The sequence below is a fragment of the Acinonyx jubatus genome, chromosome B3 (assembly GCF_027475565.1).
Source record: "Acinonyx jubatus isolate Ajub_Pintada_27869175 chromosome B3, VMU_Ajub_asm_v1.0, whole genome shotgun sequence".
Taxonomy (NCBI): Eukaryota; Metazoa; Chordata; class Mammalia; order Carnivora; family Felidae; genus Acinonyx; species Acinonyx jubatus.
In genome coordinates this window covers 92,236,238-92,254,270 of record NC_069386.1, presented here as the reverse complement: position 1 = coordinate 92,254,270, position 18,033 = coordinate 92,236,238, and the positions used below count along the sequence as shown (strand labels likewise).

Here is an 18,033-nt window from a genome sequence, read left to right as displayed (position 1 = left end):
GACTCCAGAATTGGACCCACAAAAGTATGGCCAGCTAATCTTTGACAAAGCAGGAAAGAATATCCAATGAAAAAGGCAGTCTCTTTAATAAATGGTGCTGGGAGAACTGGACAGCAACATGCAGAAGGATGAAACTAGACCACTTTCTTACACCATTCACAACAAAACTCACAATGGATAAAGGACCTGAATGTGAGACAGGAAACCATCAAAATCCTAGAGGACAAAGCAGGAAAAGACCTCTCTGACCTCAGCCGCAGCAATTTCTTACTTGACACATCCCCAAAGGCAAGGGAATTAAAAGCAAAAATGAACTATTGGGACCTCATGAAGATAAAAAGCTTCTGCATGGCAAAGGAAACAATCAACAAAACTAAAAGGCAACCGATGGAATGGGAAAAGATATTTGCAAATGACATATCAGACAAAGGGCTAGTATCCAAAATCTATAAAGAACTCACCAAACTCCACACCCGAAAAACAAATAATCCAGTGAAGAAATGGGCAGAAGACATGAATAGACACTTCTCTAAAGAAGACATCCAGATGGCCAACAGGCACATGAAAAGATGCCCAATGGCGCTTCTCATCAGGGAAATACAAAACAAAACCACACTCAGATACCATCTCACGCCAGTCAGAGTGGCTAAAATGAACAAATCAGGAGACTATAGATGCTGGAGAGGATGTGGAGAAATGGGAACCCTCTTGCACTGTTGGTGGGAATGCAAACTGGTGTAACCGCTCTGGAAAACAGTGTGGAGTTTCCTTAAAAAATTAAAAATAGATCTATCCTATGACCCAGCAATAGCACTGCTAGAAATTTACCCAAGGGATACAGGAGTGCTGATGCACAGGGGCACTTGTACCCCAATGTTATAGCAGCACTTTCAACAGTAGCCAAATTATGGAAATAGCCTAAACGTCCATCAACTAATGGATGGATAAAGAAATTGTGGTTTATATACACAATGAAGTACTACGTGGCAATGAGAAAGAATGAAATATGGCCTTTTGTAGCAACGTGGATGGAACTGGAGAGTGTTATGCTAAGTGAAATAAGTCATACAGAGAAAGACAGATACCATATATTTTCACTCTTATGTGGATCCTGAGAAACTTAACAGAAGACCATGGGGGAGGGGAAGGAAAAAAAAAAAAGGTTAGAGCGGGACAGAACCAAAACATAAGAGACTCTTAAAAACTGAGAACAAACTGAGGGTTGATGGGGGGTGGGAGGGAGGGGAGGGTGGGTGATGGGTACTGAGGAGGGCACCTGTTGGGATGGGCACCTGGGTGTTGTATGGAAACCAATTTGACAATAAATTTCATATGAAAGAAAGAAAGGAAGAAAGAAAGAAAGAAAGAAAGAAAGAAAGAAAGAAAGAAAGAAAGAAAGAAAGAAAGAAAGAAAGAAAGAAAGAAAGAAAGGAGGAAAGGAGAATATGGGGAGTCTAGGTGGCTCAGCTCAGATCATGATCTTGTGGTTCATGAGTTTGAGACCCATGTTGGGCTCTTTCTGACAGCGTGGGGCCTGGAGCCTGCTTCAAATTCTGTGTCTCCCTAGCTCCCTGCCCCTCCCACCTCATGCTCTATCTCTTTCTCTCACAAAAATAAACATAAAAATTTTTTAGAGTTTAAGAAAGTAAAAGCCTTTCCTTTTATATTAACACCCAGCAAGATAAAATGTTTTGTAAATAAAAAAAGTTTCCTAAATAAATTTATATTATACATTTAAAATAAAATGTTGAAAGATTCATTGTTCTTATAGTCATAGCAAAGGTCTCATTTTGTATGTTTTTGTACAAGACAACAAATCATCAATTTAAAACTGAGAAAATTTTATGAAAATACATTCTACTCGACACTAAAAACACCTAGGATGGACTAAATGCTTCACTTTTAAATTAGTGTCTTTTGCAATTTTCACCACAACCAGACCTACACTCACAGGTCTGGCTTCTAATTCATTCAGTCATTCCTTTAAATTGTCTACAATTAAATTGTTAATCTAGACTATAAAATAAATTGGCTTTTAAATTGAACAGAGTTTAACATGTATGTTTGTAATCAAGGGCTTTAGTAGAGAAGTTTTAGATCTAATGAAAACTACACACCTTCTCTATAAATAAGCACATACACAAAATTTTGCACAGAATTTAGGGAGATCTCTAAATGGAGAACCTCCATTATCCCCTAGATTCTATGGACCCCAGGTTAAACTCACAGTTAAACAGAAGGAAGACATGTAAACATCTATACAGAATACCATTTACTGAGTCTGTAAAAAATACCAGGTACTGTCCTAGGCACTTTATATACTTATTTAATCATCACAATAATCCCTGAAAAATATATAGTGGTATCACCACTTTGTAGACAACAAAAATAAAGTTGAGAGAGTAAATCACACAAGTAGTGCCACATAACTTAAAGAAATTAAATTTGATACTCTCCATCATATTATTCTGCTATAGCTTTATTAGGGTCATGTAAAGCATTAACTGTAGAGCCATGATCTGAACTCAGATACCCTTGCCTTTTTAAATTTTTCTTAATATTTATTTATTTATTTGCTTTACCTCAATTACACAGCAGCACCAAATTCTTCTTCAAGGCACATCCATTTTCATAAAATAGACTACATTGGAACTCACAATGGATCCAATTTTCCATTCCTTACTTCCAAGAGACTATTTACAGTATATTAATTAGGTTACTGTATTTTTTAGGTATTTCTCCACTATTCCCCAAATCCTCAGAGCAAATATAAATCATAAAGACATTAAAAAAGCGTTTGAAGTCCTTTCAAGTTCATCACAAAAATTCAGCAGTCACTCAACAGTAAGTTTGTTTTGTTTTGTTTTCTATTTTAAACAATGAGCTACTCTTTCATTCTCAAGGTCTTTAAAAAAAATCACAGAATTGTTCAGCAACGTACATAGAGTTCACACCTTTAAACTCCACTCTGTTTTTTGTGAACAAGCTCTTACATGTTTCATATCCACTATCTGGGAGCCAACTAATCCTCAGGGAATAAATACCTAGGCCCTCAAGAAAAATGAAATTACCTAGCCAGCCAGCTCCTAGCACTCACCTATTAAAAAGAAACATAGCTGAGTCTTTAATGTTTTGATAAAGCAAGCAGTGATCTGGATTTCAAACTTTTTCCATCCTCCCGTTGAAAACTGAAGATTACACGCTGAATAAGAGCCTTTGTAGCTTACGTGAAGCAACTAAGCACTCCTCCTCATCCTTAGTACATGTCACTGGGTTGGCAGCTACCTCTGGCCTTGTAATTTTAACACATTCATCATGCTGTACTTTAATATACAAATCATAAACTTTAACTAAACCACATCTACATTTTCATTAAGCTCAACTATGAATGAAAATTTGTCACCTTGTATATTGCAATCAGAATGGACACAACAAACTCCTGAACTTGAAAAAGATTCATCAGTCAGTGATTTGAAATTTTTCATAACACTATAATGCAAAACTAACTTATGCTACTATATACAATTCAAAGATTATTTTTCTTGATATACAGAAAATTCATACAAATCTCTGAGAAAAAATGCTGAAACTTCAATAGAAAAAACAAGAGCCACAACTATAAGTAGACTGTCCTCTCCTCTACAAGTATACAAAAGTAAAAGTTCAGTGTTAAGAAGCTGAAAAATATATATGCATAGAAAATTTTCAATGAATTTTAATTTAAGAACCCCCCAAAAGTATTGTGATATATTTACTAAAATTCATGTTTATATGTTTGTTTAATTAATTTAATTACAGAATGGAAATGATATTGTATTTACAATTTTGTTTCCATTTTCCATTCACATTGTGATCATTTTCTCATGTCATTAAACATTCCTTGAAAATATCCTGCAGACATATTAAAATAAACAAATCCTCTAGGGAGTATTGAGGAAGTATTATAAAGCAATATTCAAATGACTTTCTATCACACACAGATTTTAGAACATAAGGGATTCCCTGTAGGGAGTAGAGACAAAGACTTTGTCCTCTAAAATACTTCCCCAGGTTTTATATAATCTTGCAAACTGATAACTGTTTTTCTCAACTTTTGTCCTAGATTTATTTTCTTTTCTGAGTAAATGTCACACTACTTATCCAGAATTCTGTTTTTTCACATTATTGTCTTCAGAGTCCCTTCATGCGATTCCAGAAAAATCAAAATTTCATAAATTAAATATAGACAATTATGAGAGTTTTCTTAAGCAGATTTTTAAAAATCCCTTATTATGCAGATATTAGCCAAACCTCCAGTTAATGTTTAGTTATAGACCTCTGACCAGAGTGTGCATGCTATTAAATATATACATCCACACTGAAAAGAAAACAAATGTCCCATTCTTAATAGAGAGACTGACACAGAATATATTTTATAGCTCTGAAGTCAACATGTTGTGATCTTCAATCAATGCTGAAAACAGTATTTTTATCCAAGTTATAAATAATCAAAAGTTCTAATTTTTGCATATACTCTTTTAAAAAAGAAAGGAATATAAGACTTGGGTAAAGGCTATACCTTACCTCAGAAGTTTTATAACATGCTAGACAAGAGATGAAAATCCAATTAAATAGTATCCAAACTCAGAATTTCTTGTCCATCTCTAAATATTTGTTTGGGGGGTGCCTGGGTGGTTCAGTCAGTTAAGCATCCGACTCTTGATTTTGGCTCTGGTCATGATCTCACGGTTTGTGGGATTAAGCTCACATCAGACTCTGCGCTGAAAGCATAGAGCCTGCTTAGGATTCGTTCTCCCTCCCTTCCCTCTCTCTGCACCCCCCCCCCGACCTATTCTCTTGCTCTTTCTATCAAAATAAATAAATAAAAACATTTTAAATAAATAAATAAATAAATAAATAAATAAATAAATAAATAAATAAATATTGGATCAAATCCACATGTATATTTATTTAAAGTTATTTACACACATGTTATGGGAAAAACATACTCAGGACTGTAACTGTCCTGTTACAAGCCTTAACGAACTCCCATTGCATAATGGATACAGTCGATACAGTCCATCCTCTACGTGACGATATGCATGGCAAGTCAGGCATCATCACACCCCAGGTGATCCTTCCCCTATGCCTTCTCTCCAGCCCAGCTGACCTCTTGAGTTTCTTACATAACTACACTTGTTCTGTCCTCACAGTTTCACTTATGATTATAGACCATTTGCTCTATTCTACTTTATCAAACTCTAAAGAAGAGCCATGCCTTCAAGATCTGTTCTCAGGTTCACTTCTTCCATTAAACTTTCCCTGAATACACGGCTCTTATTGTACTTGGCATACATATTGGTGCTTGGTTATATTCAACTGGTCATTCTTTTTGGATTATATTCTATTGTCTGATGTACACAAATTCTTCCTTTTGAATGAGGCTGTAACATACAAGAAGGCAATTATAAAATACCCTAAGTATAGCACACTGAGATGGAGTCTCATAAGAATTCAATAAATATGTCTTTATTTAAACTTTTCTTCCTAAAATACAGTGCAGTCTAATGCTGCACATGCTACCACAGCTGTGAAACCGGACACTATTGATGTGACCAGAAGAAATGGAAAGGTTTTGAAATCGTTTTATTGACTGAAATGTAAACACAGTCAAAAGCTTGCAATAAAATTTTATCATGTCCCTGCACTTTAAAGAAGTCACATAAATAAAATAACCATCATATCATTAGTAAGAATTTAATAGTTTTAATAGCCACCCTCATGGTAAACATAGTGTAAATATGCTAAAAAATTAAAAACAAAAATATTTATCTAAATCTCAGTTAGGATTTAATATTAACAGGGTGGAAAAAAAGAGTTCCAAATAATAGGTTTGGGGTAATGTTATAAAAATATGTCTATCCTTGAGAAATCTCCAAATTTAATTATATAACATTTTTACAGCCTCCTTTCTTTTGAATCTTGTTTTTAACCAAATGTGTTTTTCCTAGGCATATTTCACATCATAATTTTTCTATTCAAATTTTGATATAATTTTCTCTCTTAGTTAATGAAAAGTATTCACAAAATAGGCAAGTTGGTATTATTTTAGGAGTATTAGAACAACAAAAATACTGAAAGGTTCTGAGTGCCTCCTAGACAAACTCACTAACCGAGTGATTCTCTAGATACTAGTATTACAGGGAAACTGACTCCAATTTCTTCCAGTAAAAGTATGAAGAATGTTCCACATAGCTGGCACACAGTTGAAACCAGGAGTCCTAATAAATCTGTAAATGCTTACAATCTACTGGATCCATTATTTTGTTATGCAGAGAAGGCTACCATCACTATGAAAGCTTCAAGTATTTTAAATATGAATCCTTTGCCTAAGAGTAGTAAAAATGTTATTTAAGTCTTCACCTCCCAAAAAACAGCAAGACAAATGAAAATACACATAGGAAGCACTAATGAGCATTTGATTTACTCAACATCCTGATCCACTTGATGATTTCATATCTACTGGCCTGTCTCTAAACATCAAAGGTGTTTATCAGTATCTTGAATCACTACTTTGATATGCATATTTCTGTATTTATTTAATTTTTTCCATGGGTAGGCACTCTTCCTTTCAGTTAGTACCAGTTCCTTAAGAGTAAGGTCGTTGATGTCTTTATTTAGTTATTCAAGCAGACAATTCTATGCTTTAAAAGCAACAGATGCTTGCAAAAAACAAATTGGAAAAAGAAACCCATATATTTAAATTTGTCCATGATAGATTTACAAAGTGGAAAAAGTGGTAGAGGTTCATTGAAGAAACTTTAAATTTTCCCAAGTTAAACATCATTTAAAACAGCAACTAATAATTACTATGGGCAGAGATTTTTGTCTCTTTTGTTCATTCAGGTATCTCCAGGGCTTGGCATATTGTAAACATGCAAATATTTGCTGAATGAATGAATGAATAATTTTCTTATAATTAATGGGGGACACCTTAATAATGTCATTTATATTGTGAACAGCATGTACTGAAAATGTTTAATTAAAACTCTATTGTGTAAAAATCTTTATACCATTTCTTTTTTTTCATCATTTTATTTTATCTTCATATCTTTTCTTGACCTTACTGAACTTATTATCTGTGGTAATGGGAAATGAGAATAGCTTTGTTATCCTAAATTTAAAAACATTTTTTATACCTTTTAAACTTCTCCTATGTTCATTTTTTAGTGCAGAGTGTCTAATTTATAGTAAAAGTTTCCAAAGTTATGCTGAAACACTCCATTAGTGAAATATTCAACCTTGAAAAGTAAGAAGTTGTATGTATCTTCTAAGTCTGCCAGCTAGATATCAACAGATGAACATTTTTTTAATCCTTTACTCCAATTCTACTGAAGTTATTTAGGAAAAACTTTTCATTGTATTACACTGCACCAACTACAAGAGGTATCAAAGAAATGTACTCTTGCACTGGAGGAATTCGCAAAGATATGTGAACATAAAGCACTTAGAAAACAAGACACTCTATTGTGACATTGTGAGCTAGTGACTACAAATTATGACTTAGTCTTTGGATTTTAAAAGTAAGACTTGGATTAGTAGTAACCCATCTTGTATGTTAACATGAAGTACATGACTCATTATTTTAAAACTCCAGATGCATTTTGGGGGCACCTGGGTGGCTCAATCGGTTAAAGCGTCTAACTCTTGATTTTGGCTGAGGTCATGATCTCAGGGTAGTGAGATCGAGACCCACATGGGGCCCTGTGCTAGGTATGGAGCCTGCTTAAGATTCTCTCTCTCCCTCTCCTTGTGCTCCTCCTCCATTTGTTCATGTGCTCTCTCTCTCTCTCTCTCTAAAAAAAAAATATATGTAGCTGTATCTACATAGATATATATAAAACTCCAGATGCATTTTTAATTTTAATAGTCATTTTTAATTTTAATTTTAATATGTAATAATTTATATATACATTTAGAAATAACACTTACAGTTTATAATTGAGATATAACAAATAGGTGTGAGTAGATCTTTCCCAAATTTGCTAATTTTTCTTATCTATAACTACCGTACTCTTTAAAATGCAAGACTTTATTTTATACATTTAAAGAGATTACCAGCAATAAAGAAACTATCAACAAGGAACTTCATTCTAAATAGTATCCTTTTTCTCCAGAAATAGAGTTTGGAAGTATTGGACTTATTATTCATAGAAATAAATGCTTTCCATCCTTCAAAAATTTTCAAGTATTTCTTGGTGTGAGGCACTGTTATAGGGACTCAGCACATAAAGACAAAAGTCCTTTTCTGTAACTTACACTCTAGAAAGGAGTGGCAAAAACAAATAAGTAGCAAATTTAAGTGCCAAGTAGCATAAGGAGGATATAGAGTGACAGGGACACTACTGAGGAGAGAGGGACACTACTAAGGGGAATAAGTGCTAGATATGATAGCCAAGTAAGGCATGTCTGAGGAAACAGTACCGATACTGAAACTTTATGCTCCATGAGAAAATGAATGTGACCTTGCCATGCAATAATCTTGTTGAAGAGTTTTTTTAGATAAAAGAGAAAGCACATTTAGAGATCCCTAAAGGGAAGAGGCTTAGCATCACCGACTTATGGCAAGAAGCCCGAGGCAGCTGAGAAGTATGGAATGTAGGGAAAGAGTTGTGTAAGGAGGCAGTAGGACAAGTGGAGGACAGATTCTATAAGGCACTGAAGTCCATCTTAAGTGGTAAGGGGCAGCTTTGATTCCAAGTGCAATGGAAACCAATTAGTTCTAAACAGAAGAATAGTTATTACTTGATTTATTTTTTAAATAATGTGTGTTTACCATTGCTACACAATTTACTAAATGCTTTACAGATGTTATTTCATCATTATATCAACCCTGTAAAGCCAATCATATTATCCCCATTTTACAGAACAGAAAACTGAGATACAGAGTGATTATGGGACATGCTGGAATCACAAAGCTGCCAAGTATCAGGAGAGGTGTTTGTAATCCAAGTTCCTCACTCTGCAGCCTACACTGACAACTGCCCTACACTGCTGAATGGTGCTGGGCTCCTCAGGACACACATAACACAGGACACAGATGAACAGGGCCAAAGGAGAAGGGGGGCAGGGCGCACAGGTCACAGAAGAGGAATCAGGTGTGCAGGTAGAATACAATATTCCTTGAAACTAAAACTATAGGATATTTTAGGTTTCAATGTAAGTCATCAATTTCATTTAAATTAATTTTTTGAGAAGCTTGCTTAAAGATGTTAGCAATTGTTACTTTCTATGACTACCTTCTCAGGGGCATAATAATAACTTAAAATATCTTTTAATCCTCTACATTCTCTAGCACAGTGCCTTGCAAAAAGTGGGAGATTTGAAGTGCTTGTTGAACAAATGAAATACTACAAAATGACCAAAAAAAAAAAAAAAAACAACAACCAAAAATGCTTCTTCAGTCCCTGGTATCATGGAAAGCCTTAGACCTAACAATCTACTGATGCTGCTTGATGCTGACACTGGTTCTTAGTGAAACCAGTTTCCAAAGAGTTCACTTTGAACTTGAAGCTGTACTTTGAGAAATCTTGAAAGTGTCTTTAAAAGTGTCAGTTAAAAAGCTGGACCTAGACATTTTTCACTTTTCACATTTTTAGGTATGTTTCCCTGATTTTTGAAACATCAGGTACCCAGTAGCATTAAAGCCCTTGCCTTTTGTTTGCATTAACTAGACAATTTCACAGACTCATTGTCAGTTGGATAAATAAATCTCCTCCCCTGAAAAAGTTCTACTCCCTTCTGAAATGCTCACGGGGATTTGTAACAGTAACCCCTTTCCGTTAGGTTCTGATCCTTCCTGGTAATTTCTTGTTTCTTTCAGGATAAAATGTAATGGCAATAGCTTTGATGTCTTTATCTTGCTTTATCCTTTCTTCTTTAAGAAGCGGTTCTTGTTCATTCTTAGCTCTCAGAATGTGCTTTATGTAACATCAGCATGAAAAGAATTTGAATGGAAATGTATATCCCTTTTTGGAATTGTGTCTATTTACCCGATACAAAAGATATAGCGGTTTTTCAAAGCATAGTGGAACAATGCCCTACTCGTCCCAATTTCACAGTAACATCTGAGTCATGACCAAACTCTCTGACAAGAATGAATATTAAATCAGGACATGAGAAAGAAAGATAAAATAGACCTTTCTTAGTGAAATAAATTAATGATAGATGCATTTAGAAACAAAAACTGATAAAAAATTAAAATAAAAAATTATGATGAAATAAAATTAAAAAATCATAAAAATATAAATAAAGAATTTAAAGAGGGGACAAAAATTACCAGAAATAATTTTGAAATGGTTTGATTCTCTAGTCTTTACATGAATGACTTTACTTTCTCAATGGCAAAGACACAGATTTTCATATCACCCACCCATTGTTTTCCCTTGGTTCTTCTCCCCCACATCCATCCCCAACCTCTCAGGAACTATAAGCAATTAATATTTATGGAATATCTAGTGTGGGTCCAGAATGATGCTAGGCAAAATTATCTATAATACAAAACACGCCCTCAAAAGACATCTTCTTATTGAAACAACAGTAACATAACAGAATAAAAATATTATTAAGAGCTAGATCATATGCTAGGATAAGAACTGTAATAGGATTGCCAAGACAGGAGATATCCATGTGAACTGGAGAGTCTAGGGATAGAATCATGAAAGAAAAAGTATTTTGAGCTAAATATTTAAATATGAAAGTAAATAAATTCACAACTTAACTCCTTAACCAGGCCTAGAGGCCATAGGTAATCTGGCTCTGTCTTCCCTCTCATATGCTGTGTCTCTCCTCACTCCAGCCACAATGGCCTGGTTATTCCTTGGTGGACTTAAACACATGGCTCATGCCTATGTACTTCAAAAAGTTCAAAAACTGAGTCTAAAACCCACTTAAGAATCACTGATCTAAATAACCTTTTATTACTATCTATAAAACCCCTGGATCATGATCTTGGGAATAAATTAAGTGTGAAAACTCTATGACAACTTTATAATTAAAACCCAAACTAAGAGCAAAAATGTTTTGCAGAGACTGAACAAGATGGTTCAGAAGGCAGTCTCTTAGATCACTGGCTTTCAAAAGGATCATATTGCACATTTTCAAATATATCTGACTCACATAAAAACATTCTAATTCAAAATCTGTAGCAACGAAAGCATAGGAAACATAAACCAAACATTTGTGGAGATGGACAGCATAGCGCCCCCAACATGTACTCAGCCATGTCTGTCTTATCAGTGTGTACACTGGCCTATCACACTGTCTTTCACTTATTAATTACTCAATAAAAATCTATTAAGTAAATTGAAACATAAATGAAAAAAAAAATAAAAGAATGAGTCACGTCATTTGGTTTTTACCCAAACTGAGCTATGACATCCTGGAAAAATGACCTAGCCTTGCATATTCATACTAACACAGTTTTAACAGGTGTATATAGTATTTGCTACAAGAGGCTTACAAATTGAGACTCTTGAAAGTTTCAATGTTCTTTATATTTCAAAGACCCTAATATCACACTTAACTTAGGTTTTAGAGAAGGTATTACTGTTGCTCACTTGATTCTTCACCTGATGAAATGCATTCCATTCTTCAAAACCCATCTCAAAAATAAAACTGTCAAATCTTATGTAGATCCAACAGTGTCACTTTTTGAACTTTATCCCAATTAAATAATCAGTCAAGTGTGTAGAGATGTACAAGGATGTTCATCACAGCATTGTCTAAAATAGAAAAAAATAGACCTGAGTCAAACAGAATTAGAGTGCTAAACAAATTGTGACTTACTCTTTTATAACTGTAGTCAGTGAAAATAATAATATCTCTTAGAAAAATAGTTATAAAATATTGGTGAGTAAAAATATTAATATGATTCCATTTTAAATATATTTATACAAATGGAAATTTGCAAAAATGACTATTTTACAACATTGAAACACTTTGAAATGTTAAAAACAATTAGTTCTGGATGGAGGGGATTATAAAATTTCAAAATAATTATTATTCAGTTTCTAATTTTTCTATACTAGTCATGTATTACTTGTGTTATTTCTTAAAGGAGTAAATAAAAAGAAAAAACCTGTTATGAATCTTTAGTTTATTGTGCTTTTCCACTTTGATTTGCCTTCTATGAAGCACAGACTCAAATTTAAAGCCTGTCACTAGCAATACATCATATCCTATGGCATATATTTTGTGTACTAACCCTATTTCTGGCTTCATATTATCTTTACATTTTATTTTGTCTTTGTCATGTTCATTCACTCATTTTTATCTTATTATATTTTTGTGCTTTTATAAGTGCCAACATTTTAAATATGACACTAAAATCCTAGAGGAGAACACAGGCAGCAACCTCTTTGACCTCACCTACAGCAATTTCTTACTCGACTTGTCACCAAAGGCAAGGGAAACAAAAGCAAACATGAACTATTGGGATTTCATCAGGATAAAAACTTGTATACAGTGAAGGAAACAATCAACAAAACTAAAAGGTAGGCCAACAGAATGGGAGAAGATATTTGCAAATGACATATCAGACAAAGGGTTAGTATCCAAAATCTATAAAGAACTTATGACACTCAACACCCAAAAAACAAATAATCCAGTTAAAAAATGGGCAGAAAACATGAATAGACACTTTCCCAAAGAAGATATCCAAATGGCTAACAGACACATGAAAAGGTGCTCAATCTCACTTATCATCAGGGAAAGACAAATCAAAGCCACACTGAGACACCACCTCACACCGGTCAGAGTGGCTAAAATTAACAACACAGGAAACAACGGATGTTGGTGAAGATGTGGAGAAAGTGGAACTCTTTTACACTGTTGGTGGGAATGCAAACTGGTGCAACCACTCCTAAAAATACTATGGAGGTTCCTTATAAAACTAAAAATAGAACTACCCTATGATCCAGCAATTGCACTATTAGCTATTTGCCCAAAGGATACAAAATACAGATTCAAAGGGGTACATGCACCACAATGTTTATAGCAGCATTATCAACAATAGCCAAATTATGGAGACAGCCCAAATGTCCATTGACTGATGAATGGATAAAGATTTGGGGTGTATATGTGTGTGTGTGTGTGTGTGTGTGTATAAAACTCAGCCATCAAAAAGAATGAAACCTTGCCATTTGAAATGATATAGATGGATCTAGAATGCATTACCCTAAGCAAAATAAGTCAATCGGAGAAAGGTAAATACCATATTATTTCATTCATATGCAGAATTTAAGAAGCAAAACAGATGAACATAGAGGAAGGGGGGTACAGAGGATAGGGATACTCTGGATGGGCTAAATGGATGATGCATACTAAGAAGGGCACTTGTGAAGAGCACTGGGTGTTATATGTAAGTGATGAATCACTGAATTCTACTGCTGAAACCAATATTGAACCGTATGTTATATAAATAAAGTTTAAATTTAAAAAAGAAAAAAAATAAATGTCATGGCACTTCACCAACAGTATGTTTTAGGGAAGTCTGGCTATCAGCTTCAATAGGGTGTCAATAGGACAGCATATACCTTGGTGAATCTAACACAGTTTAAGCTGAATCTCAGCCTTGTGGGTTTAAAAAACTGATTTTTATCAGTCCACTAAAAATGGATTTGTCTCTCCAGGACAAATTCTCAGACCAGTGAAAAGAAGAATAGCATTGTATTAATTCACAGTAAGAAATAAATCTAGCATTTATACCAAACGTCCATATTGATGTGATCAACTGATTTCCTTCCTGTCGGAAAACTACAAAGGGAGCTAAAATATCAGAAGTGTTCTTGGTTTTCATGGAATCAGAAATAGGGGCACTTTTTAAAAAATGTTTATTTTTGAGAAAGAAAGAAACAGAGCACAAGTGGGAGAAGAGCAGAGAGAGAAGACAGAATCCGAAGCAGGCTCGAGGCTCTGAGCTGTCTGCACACAGTATATAGTCTAGTATAGTGTATATACACTGAGAGAAGAGGTGGCCTTGCCAAAGATCTCATAATTTTAGAGAAAAATAGTGAGGTATAGTGACGTGGATAAAAGCATAGGTTTTAGAGAAAGGCAAAGTGATTTGAGATCCCAGTTCCACCATGTTCTATGTGAACTTGAACTCTAAGCCTCAGTTTTCTGTAAATTGATCATTTAGGTAATAACAGAGGAGGCTTAAGTGTAAACCACTTTAAGTTGAGGATTTTCTATACCAAGTGTAATAGTTCTGGTAGGAAATGTTAATTCGCTAGGCTGTAAAAATAAAATGGTAATTCAGAAAAATAATTGCAACCATCTAAGATCTTTTCTTTCCTATTAAATATTAGGCTTTCTTAGTAACATCTCAAATAACTTTCAGTCACTTTTAGTTATTTAAATAGTCCAATTTTCTTTTTTTAAATTTTAATTTATTTATTTATTTGAGAGAGAGGGGGAGAGAGAGAGAGAGAGAGAGAGAGAGAGAGAGAGAGAGAGAGAAAGCACACGAGCTGTGGAAAGGGGCAGAGAGAGAGAAAAAAAAAAATCCCAAGAAGGCTCTATGCTCAGCTTGATCCCACAACCCTGGGATCATGACCTGAGCCAAAATCAAGAGTTGGACACTCAACCAACTGAACCACACAGGCACCCCTCATTTTCTTTTTTTAGAAGTTTATTTATTTTGAAAGAGAGAGAGAAAATGAGAGAGAGAGAAAGAGAAAGAACAGGCCAGGGAGGGGCAGAGAGAAGGAGAAACAGAATCCCAAACAGGTTCCATGCCATCAGCACAAAACCCCATGTGGGGCTTAAACTCACAAACTATGAGATCATGACCTGAGCAGAGATTACGAGTCTGAAGTTTAACCCACTAAGCCACCCAGGTGCCCTGCCCCTCATCTTCATATTAAGACTTCATTCTGTTCATTTTGAAGTTTCACATGCATAGTTATTTGAAGGCTTTCTCAAACCCATCTCAGTTTATGGGTGATTACAGAACAGATGTTCAAAATGTGATCCAGGTACTGGTGCTAAACTGATATCTGGTTGTTGCTGCACTATAATAGGATAAGGAACTTTCACCAGAGTGAAAATCAACTACATTGCTAAACACAGTTTGTAGTTGAAATGAAAGGAGAAATAAACAAATCCATAATTAGAGTTGGAATTTCAACACTCTTCTCTTAGTAATAAAGAGAATAAGTAGAGGGGCACCTGTGTGGCTCAGTTGGTTAAGTGTCCGACTTCGCCTCAGGTCATGATCTCACAGTTGGTGGGTTCGAGCTCCACATCGGGCTCTATGCTGACAGCTTGCTCAGAGCCTGGAGCCTGCTTTAGATTCTGTGTCTCCTTCTCTCTCTGCCCCTTCCCTGCTGGCATTCTGTCTCTTTCTGTCTCTCAAAAATAAATAAATGTTAAAAAAAAAAGAAAATCAGTAGATGGAAAACCAATAAAGATGTAGAAGACTAAAAATGCTATCATACAAATTGACCTAATTGATGTTTTCAGGGCATGCCACTCAACAAAAGCAAAATGCAAATTCTCCCAGGTGTGCATGCATAATATTTTGAACTGAATAAAAACGAAGATACATCAAAATTTATGACATGTAACCAAGGGTGTATTTAGAGAAGAATTTATAGCCATAATTACTTAAATTAGTAAAAATAAAGTCTAAAATCTATTATCTAAACTTCTACTTAAAAAAAAAACAAGAAAAAAAAACTTTAAAGAGAAAAATCAAACTCAAAGTGAGTAGGAGAGAAATAATATAGAGAAGAGAAGAAATTAATGAAAAAGAAAATAAAAATAGAGAAAAAATCTCAAAATAACTTCTTTAAAAATAATAAATATTATAAAACTATAGCTAGAATAATAAGAACAAAGAGAGAAGGCACAAATTATCAATGTCAGTGAAGAAAGAGAACATATTGCTACAGAGCCTACAGACTGATAAAAGATAATGAGGTGATGTTATGAACAACTTTCTGGCAATAAATTCAACAAGTTAGATAAAATGGCCATCACTAAAGATGCAGCCAATATTAAAAGAACAACCAGAGAAACTTAGGAGCAGCTTTATGGAAATACTTTCAAAAACCTAAATGAAGTGGGAAAATTTCACAAAAGGCACAAATAACCAAAACTAACACAAGAGAAATAGAAAAATATGAATAGCTGTATATATTAAGATATTTGATTTTGATTTCAAAACAGTCCCCTCAAGGTAACTCCAGGGTCAGATGGCTTACCTGGTGAATTATAGCAAACATTTAAAGAATAACACAATCGTATACCAACTCTTCCAAAAATAAGAAGAGGATAATTGCCAACTCATTTTATGAAGATACTATTACCCTGAAACAACACCAGACAAAGACATTATAAGAAAGAAAACTATAGAGAAATATCTATTAATATAGGTACAAAGCTCCTGAGCAAATTATTAACAAATCAAATCCAACAATATATGAAAAAAATAATGCATCATTACTAACTGAAGATTTTCCCAAGGATGCAAGCTCATGAAACCTTTGAAAATCAATTAGTATAATTTACTCTATCAATAGACTGAAAGGGAACTAACTGCATGATCATCTCATGCAGTAAAGTCATGACAAATTGCCACAACTATTCATTATAAAAATGCTAGCAAACTAGTAATAACTTTGGATTCTGTGTCTCCCTCTCTCTCTTCCCCTCCCTCACTCACACTCTCTCTCTCTCTCAACATAAATAAACATTAAAAAAAAAAGAAAGAAAGAAAGCCTTGGCAAGTTCCCAGGAAATAAGATTATCTTAAGAACAAAATGAAAGAGAAATGAAATATTTGCGCAAACATTTGTATATAAATGTTCTTAGAAGCTTTATTTATAATAACTAAAAGCTGGAAGCAATCCAAATTTCTATCAAGGGTTGAATGGAGAAACAAAATGCAGTATATTCACACTAACATACAACTTAAAAATAAATAAACTGTGGATACAGTTAACAATATCATGCAGAGCAGAAAAAAATCCAAACACAAAAATATACATACAGTATAATTCCATTTTTATTAAATGTTTAAAAGACAAAACTAATCTCTCATGACAGAAAGCTGATCAGTGTTTGCTTGAGGTTGAAAGATTGAATAGGAAGGTACATACCCAGAAAGGTCACATGTAGGTGATCTGGTCACCAGACTCAGCTAAGCCCAGAGGGTAGGTTATCCTATTACAGATGCCAGATGTGTGAGAGAAGAAGCCCCCAAGAGGATTCCAGGAAGCAATCATTTCAGTATTCCCAGACGAAAAACCACAAACATCCTGGGAAGAAACCAACCAATATAGCTGTACTGTGTCCAAATTCATAACTACAGAATCTCTACACATAATGAAATATTGGTCTATGCCACCAAATCTGGGATAATTTGTTACACTAATAGTTAACCAAACTAAAGACACTTAAGTACATCACAGTAAAATGGTTGAAAATACAAGACAAAGATAAAATTATAAAATGCAGCTGGAAAAAAAACCACATTATATTAAAACCAACAACAACCAAAAAAAGACTCATTAATGACGTTTCTGTAGAAATAATGAAAATTGGGGGCACCTGGGAGGCTCAGTTGGTTAAGTGCCTGGCTCTTGATTTTGCCTCCTGATCTTGCGGTTCGTGGGATGAAGCCCTTCTCAGGCTCTGTGCTGTCAGCAGAGCCTTCTTGGATTCTCTCTCTCTCTCTCTCTCTCTCTCTCTCTCTCTCTCTCTGTCCCTCCCCTGCTCTCACTCTCTCTCTCTCTGCCCCTCCCCTGCTCTCACTCTCTGCCGCTCCCCTGCTCTCATTCTCTCTCTCTCTCTCAAAATTAATAAATAAACTTTAAAAAATAAGTAACAAAAATTGGAATATAATGGAACATCTTTAAATTGCTGAAACTTTAAATTGCATCTTTATAACACGTAACTTTAATTTTTAGAATAAAAGCAAAATAACATTTATGAATAAACAAACTGAAATAATTAATTTAGCAGCAGCAGGCCTACACTAAAAAAAAT

At 34.5% G+C, this 18,033-nt stretch overlaps 1 long non-coding RNA gene across 1 annotated transcript; it reads right to left on the bottom strand.

Moving 5' to 3' along the window:
* Window positions 1–1,458: 1,458 nt before the first annotated feature.
* LOC128316028 (uncharacterized) lies at window positions 1,459–17,727 on the bottom strand. The gene is made up of 4 exons (XR_008299390.1): window positions 17,145–17,727; window positions 16,248–16,353; window positions 11,598–11,762; window positions 1,459–4,760 (listed from the first exon to the last, which is right to left on the bottom strand). It is a non-coding gene; the product is annotated as an uncharacterized LOC128316028 (long non-coding RNA).
* Between the last annotated feature and the right edge of the window lie 306 nt (window positions 17,728–18,033).